This window comes from Palaemon carinicauda, chromosome 22, assembly GCF_036898095.1.
Source record: "Palaemon carinicauda isolate YSFRI2023 chromosome 22, ASM3689809v2, whole genome shotgun sequence".
NCBI classification, from domain to species: Eukaryota; Metazoa; Arthropoda; class Malacostraca; order Decapoda; family Palaemonidae; genus Palaemon; species Palaemon carinicauda.
Window position 1 is genome coordinate 61,333,750 of NC_090746.1, and position 10,000 is coordinate 61,343,749.

The 10,000-nt window shown below is 34.9% G+C and overlaps 1 non-coding gene across 1 annotated transcript; it reads right to left on the bottom strand.

Annotated features, from left to right (window-relative positions):
- Window positions 1-6,623: 6,623 nt before the first annotated feature.
- TRNAA-CGC (transfer RNA alanine (anticodon CGC)) lies at window positions 6,624-6,695 on the bottom strand. The gene has a single exon. It is a non-coding gene; the product is annotated as a tRNA-Ala (tRNA).
- Between the last annotated feature and the right edge of the window lie 3,305 nt (window positions 6,696-10,000).

The following is a 10,000-nucleotide window of genomic DNA, read 5'->3' on the forward strand; positions in this document are numbered from 1 at the left end:
ATGACTAGCCCAGAAGGACCATAAGCAGAGGCGAGTGGAAGGACATTTCTGAGGACTTTGTGGACCAGTAATGGCTGATGATATACTGTATATATATATATATATATATATATATATATATATATATATATATATATATATATATATATATATTATTATTACTTGCTAAGCTACAATCCTAATTGGAAAAGCAGAATGCTATAAGCCCAGGGGCCCCAACAGGAAAAGTAGCCCAAAGAGGAAAGGAAACAAGGAAAGAGGAAATATTTCAAGAAAAGTAACAACATTTAAATAAATATTTTCTATATAAACTATAAAGCCTTAACATAACAAGAAGAAAAATTAGATAGAACAGTGTGCCCGAGTGTATGAGGACAGAGGAGAATCTGTAAGGAATAGGCCAGACTATTCGGTGTACAGTATGTGTAGGCAAAAAGAAAATGAACCGTAACCAGAGAGAAGAATCCAATGAAGTACTGTCTGGTTAGTCAAAGGACTCCATAACTCTCTGGTAGTAGTATCTCGACGGGTGGCTGGTGTCCTGGCCAACCTAATACACACACACACATATATGCATATATATATATATAAATATATATATATATATATATATATATATATATATATATATATATATATATATCCGATCACACTCAGAGGCATTGAAAGACGTATAACTACTCGGTCTCTCCCCTTCCCTCGGCTAGGGGGAAAAGGAAGTAGTCATACCATGGTGAGAGTGGTTGTAGTTAGTTAAAGGGGAGGGAGTGGGAGGGGGTGAATCTGTGCATGTTTGTGCGTATCTATATTTTTGTCTGTTTGCGTACACTAGTAATGAATACCAGTCTGTAAGAACACCAGCATCCAAGTTTTAAAAGAAAGGTGTAAAAAGAAAGAATTTTGTGGATATCACCGTCCATAAATCAAGATTCAGAAGAGGCTGGAAAAAATTCATGAGCCTCGCTACCTCGATGAATGATGATGCTGCATGGAAAGGTGGCGGCATGACTCATGGAAGCGTGGAAAGGGTCCTAAGTGCGCGAATTCCTTTGTATGTGCAAATCAAAATTCCTGAATTTGCGCATGTACCTACAAATGTGCATATTACTATGTGATGTACATACCAGCATTTTATCTGATTGCTGCAAAATCTATTGTTCTCTCTTCTCATTTGGTGAATGAAAACATGAAAAAATGCCCTTCGCTTTCTTTGCATTTAAACTATTCTACTGTACCTTACGTGTTTCACACTCCTACTTCGAAACGGTATTTTATTTTTGTTTTTAATGTATAAGGCGCTCTACACCTCTGTCAACAGAACCGGTTTGAGATTGTTTCGTCTCACATTGATCTGTTTGAATTTCTGTGACCTTCTTACACTGAAATCATTGTATAAAAAGCTCGCTGTCTGTTGAAATTAAGTTAGTTGCATTTATCTCGCCTCTCAGTTATCACCTAACAATCCGTTCACTCATTACTGATTAAACTTTCAAAACCAATGGAGCCTTGGGAATTCAGATACACTAATTGTTTATGATATTAGATTACTTTTTCAAACCCTTTATAGCATTGGGACTCCAGATAAACCAATCTCTTCTGGTACTTGAACAAAAGACAATATTGGTGCCAAGCTAATAAAGAAGCAATTATCAAGAAGATTTTGCCTCAAAAGCATTAGGAATTAATATTAGTTTTATTACCATTATGTGTAAGAAATTAGTCGTTCCTATTCTGAATAAAGATCCAGATCACAATTTGTCAAAATAAGTTTAAAAAAAAAGGTTTGTATAAATATGTGAATAGAAGCTAACTTAAAAAAATAAATTATAAAGATACTAAATAATGACTTGTGTACAAAATGAACAAGGAATCAAATTCCCGAGTGTGATTTCCTTCCGATCAGAATATAGGGCAGAAAGGAGGAGAGACCAATTAAGACTATATTTTCTAAATAACACATGAAATGAAATGACTTCCTTATACGATTTCAACTACGAACTAAATTTAAACCACTACTGTTGGTAATTATTCCAGGTCTTCCTTTTTCAATGCCTGTGGATGGAAATCATCCGAATCATTTATATGAAAAATCGAAAGTTACGCGAGAAAACATTATGTTAATTATTAAAATAAAAGAAAGTGTTATATTTAATAGAAGCGAAACAAACAAGCCTCAACAATAATAAAAAGTGAGAGGAAAATTAACAGTTGGCTCCAATTAGTAAAGAAAGGAAAACAAATAGGATTTGCAAACATGATCGTCCTTAATTCAGGAAACAAACTTGACTGGAAAAATATCAGGAAACAAACTTGATTGGAAAACAAATATCAGGAAACAAACCTGACTGGAAAAAAATATGACACAAATTTGACTGGAAAACAAATATCAGGAAACAAATATGACATGGAAACGAATATTAGCAAACAAACCTGATTGGAAAACAAATATCAGGAAACAAACATGACAGGAAAACAAATACTAGCATATAAACCTGATGAAAACAAGTATCAGGAAACAAACCCGATTGGAAAACAAAGATCAGCAAAACAAACCTGACTGAAAAATTATCAGGAAACAAACTTGACTGGAAAACAAATATTAGCAAACAAACCTGACAGGAAAACAAATATCAGGAAACAAACTTAACAAGAAAACAAATATCAGTAATAAAATTTGATTGGAAAGCAAATATCATGAAACAAACCTAATTGGAAAAAAATATAAGGAAACAACTTGACTGGAATACAAATATCAGCAAACAAACCTGACTGAAAAAGAAATCAAGAAACAAACCTGAATGGAAAAATAAATATAAGGAAACAAATTTGATTGGAAAACAAATATCAGGAAAGAAACTTGACTGGAAAACAAATAAAAGGAAACAAACCTGACTGGAAAAAAATATAAGGAAACAAACTAGACTGCAAAATACATATCAGGAAACAAACTTTACCGGAAAACAAATATCAGGAAACAAAGCTAACTGGAAAATAAATATCAGGAAACAAGCCTGACAGAAAAAAAAAAAAAAACATAGGGAAACAAACCTAACTGAAAACCAAATATCAGGAAATAAACATAACCTAGTGCAGGAGGCGTATCCTTATCTACTTACCTACCGGAGCGGAGGGAGGGGTTGACTCCCAAATAGACTGCCGTATCCTTAACTTACCCTAGTACTAAGTCTCCCCCCTGTGTTGCTTCCCAACTGGGTTCACTCCTGGTCAAGGTAACACTAAATCATATTTCATAAATCGTCAAACTAAATTCTTATGACCGTTTTTCAGACCAAGATAAACAACATTTTCCCCATAAGGAAAACTGATTTGACAAGTAATAAGATAGCTTATGCCTACATTCACACGAAGCTGATATTTACAGATCTCTACAAGAGGAAATACAATTCCAAAACGATTTCCCGATGAAAGAGCGAAATGGAACACCAGATTCTCTCCTGCAATTAAGCCTCGCCTACTTAATGATAATGACGCGTAATAACCTCTTACTGAGGGCGATAAATGATGTCGGCATAACAGAGATAGGCAAACTATTCAAAATTTAATAGGCGTATTAACAATAATTATGCTGATGGAATTAAGGCTTGTAGCGAGAAATGCGACCATTCGTAATAGTTATCTGATAATTGATGGGTCTTCTGAACAATAATACTTCGATAAAAAAAAGTATTCAGAGACTTGGGGAAACGCATAAGCTTCTTTATTTACATTGGAAATCAGGTAAACAAAATTTTTGCGCTCATTTCTCACTGCATCAATATAAAAAAAAAATTATTAAAAAAATAAATGAAAAAAAAAATCTGATAATATGAAGGTTAATTCGATCATTCAAATTTCACTTATTACGATTTTTTTTTTTGCCATATGCAATATAATCCCTGTGTCACTATAGACAATTGTTTTTAGTGAGGCAGATTTGCACCGACTCGCAGGGGTGCCCTTTAAGCTCGGAAATGTTTCCTGATCGCTGATTGGTTGAACAAGATAATTCTAACCAATCAGATAGCAGGAAACTTTTCCGAGCTAAAAAGGGCACCGCTGAGAGTCAGTGCAAAGACGCCTCATTAAAAAAAATTGAGTATAGGAGGTAAAACCTTCCACTTACTCAATAACTCTTTGGGGATGAAGTCGCTGGAACCACGACTTTTTTCCTTCTTTTTAGTCACCATTAGACACTAGTGCCAATTTAGCAATTTAGTGTTGGGTGGGCTGCTGGGCGCTAGGGCTAGAATGTTCTCTCTCTCTCTCTCTCTCTCTCTCTCTCTCTCTCTCTCTCTCTCTCTCTCTCTCTCTCTCTCTCTCTCTCAATCTATGTGTATATATATATATATATATATATATGTGTGTGTGTGCATATATATATATATATATATATATATATATTATATAATACATACTTGACAAATATATGTATTAGTGCTATATTCATGCATTGCTCCAGAAACACTGAAATACTGTGTTTCCATTATATAAACATTAACTTTTGTATTATTGAAATCAACATACTTTGAAATTTCTAGATTAAAAACAGAATCTTTTTGAGAACCATGTCCTGTTCTAAAACGAATATAACTCCTTTAAATAAAACACACGAGACTAGGTAACTAAAAAAAACTTCCTTTCTTTCACTGCTGTTCTAACAAAAAGAGGAAGTCATTCATTAACTTGAAGATGCACTTCCGCACTGGAAGAGGAAATTCTCTTCAGTTCTAATAATAAACCTTCGTATAATCTGTAACTTGCATAAGGTCCCTCTCTCTGAAAGGGGACAAGGACTGAACGTGATTGGCAGACAGTGAAATATTAAATTAGGAGTTCGAATGTGACTTATCAGATGTTCCCTTATTGGCTGGGGAGGTTGGCCAGGTGGGGCTGGCACAGTCAATTGAAGCTGAAAATTTTATTGTAACTTAAATGACCATATTCATTCTCTCTCTCTCTCTCTCTCTCTCTCTCTCTCTCTCTCTCTCTCTCTCTCTCTCTCTCTCTCTCTCTCTCTCTCTCTATTATAACTAACGTAACGTAATTCTAAAGTCTTCCCTTGTTGGAATCCTTAATCATTTCCATTCCAGATGTCATTGTTTAATCATTTCTATTCCAGAGATGACAGTTTTATCATTTCCATATCTGAAATGATTATTTAATAATTTCTATTCCGGAGGTGATTTTTTAAACATTTCGATTCCCCTAGTCTAGAGATTATTGTGAAAATTGATTTATATGTTTAATTAACCACTTTAAAATGTGACATGCCTGGGAGGTATTTTCTATCTGACCTGAAACCCACTTGTCTACTCGAGGGGTACACTTCTACATTTTGGCTTTTTATTAACACAAAACCAATTCTTCGTTATTTATCACTATCCTAAGAGAAGTGTTGTTGTGTTTTCTCCTATTTCGAATATACTATTTAGTGTTGAATTTAATCGTTAATTTCTTTGATATATTTACACAAAAATTAAAGCACCAATAAAACAGCTAAATTCAACTATCCGAATGTTCGAATGAACCTAATCCATATTTAAAGATTTATAAATAATTCAGAGCAATTGTCCATTTGACATAAAAGTAACCTAATGATTTACCACTTGAGAGAGAGAGAGAGAGAGAGAGAGAGAGAGAGAGAGAGAGAGAGAGAGAGAGAGATTGAGAGATTTACTCCACCTATGAAACATTGTCCTTTTTTTTTTGTCTCACACAAATGTTTATATTTTAATGAATGAAAGAGTAAGGGACAGGACAATGAAAATAGAACTGACCATATAATACAGTGCATATGATAAGCGCTCAAGCTCTTCTCCATCAAGGTTGGACCAGGGAGGGCCAGAAAATAGTTGCTGATGACTCAGCAGGTAGACCTATTTCCCTCAAACCCCACATTCCTAGCTCACTAGGAGGAAGAGTTTCAGACCCTAGAAACTATCGAGCTTGGGCGAGTATTTAACTCCCTTCTACCAGATTGCCAGGCAATGGGTTTTCCAATGGGTTACCACAACGCTAAACCGAGATTAGTAAACTGGAAACTTAGATTTCTTTAAATTTCACATTAACTAGCGTCACTGTATAAACTTATTTCGCATTCATTTGATGAACATCTGAAGACATATATGCTTTCGCTTGACTTGTTTCGTTATGTAAATTCACAATCATCCAACTTGGCAGCCTCACCAAACTGTCTATAAATGGATGAAACGACCCTTGATTGGACTACCGGTGCACTGATGAAGAATGAATATATCAAAGCATAACGAGCGGGAGGTTAAGCTACCAGGTCAATGCAAATGCTGACCAATAAGCAAAAGGAGATAAACCAGCCCAGTGAGTGAAGCTCGGCTATTACAGAGCTGGTCCGATTAAATTCCGGAATAAAAATATTTATATAAAAGCTAAGAAATTAATAAAATAAAATCAGAGAGAGAAAGTAGTGATACCCTGGTGAGAGGGCGTTGTGTGAGCAGTAATATAGTAATTTTTACAAGTCACGTACACTAGTAACCTATAATAGACAAAGGTTATGAATTTCAGATACTATTAATGAATGCACATCACCGCTAAGTTATTCACGGTCACGTAAACTCTTGTGTAATTCTAGCCTTAAAACTCCTTGGAGATGCCGGGGATTGAACCCGGGACTTCTCACATGCGAAGCGAGCACTCTACCTCTGAGTTACACCCCCACTGCCAAGAGGCAGTGCCAGAGTCCCTTCTTTTTCGAAAGTACTACTTACACCATAAACGTACGATGATAAAAAATGAGATCTACATTACTTTTTAGATTGTTTCTAAATTTTCTTAATTCACAGATTTGTTTTTTTAATGAAGTATATTAAATACCTATCAAATAAAAATTATATTACAAATGTTCTTATTTCCCTTTCCAATCAGTAAAAATGAGAGAGAGAGAGAGAGAGAGAGAGAGAGAGAGAGAGAGAGAGAGAGAGAGAGAGAGAGAGAGAGAGAGAGAGAGAATACTGATTTATCTCTGGCACCCCCACTGCCACATAAGAGCTACAAACACTTATCTATTAATGTCACTCTTCACTTGGTACTCAGAGGACACTTCTGCACGCGTCTGCGGTACTCATTACTGATAAGATAAGGTTTCTTGAAGATTTAATTTCTTTTCGAATTTACGAGAATGTACCGAGATAATATTGAGATATTTTTTCAGTGAAAGATATGATAGTGTGTATTATTTACTACTCTTATTCTTTGAAAATTTCTAATTATGCACCAATACTGAGTTTACGATCAAATCAGCACATTTTCAGCTATAACAGGGTCCCCCCCCCACAGAGAGAGAGAGAGAGAGAGAGAGAGAGAGAGAGAGAGAGAGAGAGAGAGAGAGAGAGAGAGAGAGAGAGACTTATACTATGTCCTGAGAAGTTTTATTAATTTTATCTGTGTTTATGAAATAATTACATAGCCTTGAATATACAACCGTGTAATTTTTCTTAAAATTATCTAAAGGTCAGAATTTACGTACAGTACATGTATATCTAGGTATAAGAGATATATTGCATATATATATATATATATATATATATATATATATATATATTATACATATATATATATATATATATATATATATATATATATATATATATATATATATATATTAGCTAATCTAATAACATTGTTTCTTAGGATTTTAACAAAATAATTTTTCTTACTTTTGATATTTCTTCTTTTATTGAACACACTTCAACTCATTCTAGGTAACGAAGAATTCTACTCTTTCTTTGAAACATAAAACAATAAAAATTCTTCAAAGCACAGAAATTAACCAATCTCCTAAACATATATATATATATATATATATATATATATATATATATATATATATATATATATATGCGTATATATATACATATATATATGTGTGTCTGTGTGTTTGTGTGTATGTGTGTGTATGTATGCAAAATTCAAAGGCATACGTATGTATATATGGGCAGTTACTTCACAAATTGAGTACAGACATAATTAATTTTGGTCTGCATTGTGGTTGTGGCGAGAATACAATCAACTAACCCTCACAATTCATGGTATTCAACAACTTGAGTTAGCAGAACTCACTTCCCTTTGAAACTTGGATGTTTTATCATGGAGGAATCTCTTGAACATATTAATAAACTTATATTACTCTTCAGATCAAGCCATACCCGCAGAGACCGGTTTGTGAGATCCATCGGGTGCTGATTTCAATACGACAGCGCCAATACCAATGCAGTAAATTTTGCCAAAAAGTTATGACCGATGATTATTTAGTGTTAGGTTTAGAAACTTGCCATTGATTGACTGATACCTGTTCACGGAAAATATTGAGACGGGATTAGTCGATGACTAGCTATCGACCGGCGACTGGTCGAAACGCACCAGTAATGTAAGAATCAAGAGAACAACATTATTTGTCTAGAATATAAACAAATAATGTTGCTTTCTTGATTTATCTACTCTCTAGAAAAGATGATGCTGAAACCTATCCGGTCTAGAGACCAGTGTAACCTCTGATGACCAGTTAGTTTAAAGATTCGCCTTAAGACCGTTTAAAACCTTTTTGCGATTGCCCTTTCTTTACGTCGCAAGGAATTACTATGTGGCAATCGAGTTTTGAGCATTAAGGGCTGTCCGTACGGGCTGCCAACACAAGAGCCTGTGCCCAATCGTGGTCGCTTTGTATGTTTGACTGGGTATTAGAGAAACAAGAATAGTGAGTCACGCTGCATTTGATAGACATAGGTCACTAATTGGATACTGCTTAGTTGGACAGTGCCAATGGCTTGGGACATTAACGCTTTATGTCTACTAATTGAAGCGTAAAACTGTGAGAAAAGAAAGGCCGCAAAAATGACAAAGTTATATTTTGCACAGATTCGAACTACGATCATTTAATATCTTTGTAACAAACATTAATTGAATATTTTTCTTCTCCATATATTGCATGCAAGCGAAGTTAGCACAAAGTTTTGTAATCACATACCTTGTATCATCGTATTATCATCATCATCATCATCGTTATTATTATTATTATTATTATTATTATTATTATTATTACTTGCTAAGCTACAAGCCCAGCAAGGACATAAACTAAAAAAAAAAAAAAAAAAAAATCAGAATGATAACATGCATCAAAATTTATCAGAGATTTGTCCTACCTTTTCTTTTAACGCCTACATCTCCGAAAGCCTCATGCATTTGTATACGGATTCACACGCCACTCAAAATTCCACGGAGACGACGTGCATTGAACGAGGGTCTTCTCAGATGCAAAGAGGCCTCTCATAACCTTTGAGACACATCCTAATGCCTGGATTGAAGAGTCAGAAAGGCTTCTCTTTCTTATCTTACTTTTCACTTTCTCTCTTACAGAGGACACTTTTGCCCTCGTCTGCGACAGGCGCTAATAGGATAAGGTATCTTAGCGTATAATTCTTTTCCATGCAGATTTTCCTTAATTAACGAAGGAAAACATTAAAATATTCTTGAGTGAGATTGGAGATTCATTGAGACAAATATTGGAAGCAATATTTCTTAGATCTAAAATGTAAATGGGTTTGATACATATAAATTTTTATCCTGAAAGCACCTTACGTCGTGGGGCATACACATTTCATATAGCAATAGTCATACAGAGAGAGAGAGAGAGAGAGAGAGAGAGAGAGAGAGAGAGAGAGAGAGAGAGGGGGGGGGGGTAGTACTATAACTGAAAGGAATTTAGCTGGCACCAATTGGGTAATGTTGCAATAGGAAGTGCACAGCATAAGAAGTGTCATTACCAAGGAGATTTAATACCTGGAGGTGTCCTATTCCCGGATTTGTGAAGCCGACCCGCGTGTAGGGCAAAAACCTCACTCGCCTGCGGCGTGACCTACCAAAGCATGGTCGCTCACGATGTTTAATAAAGTGGAGATGTCACTGACAGCTCAGTTCAACTAGAATAATCGTTTTGGAAGGACATAAGCTTTCATTTTATTGCTTA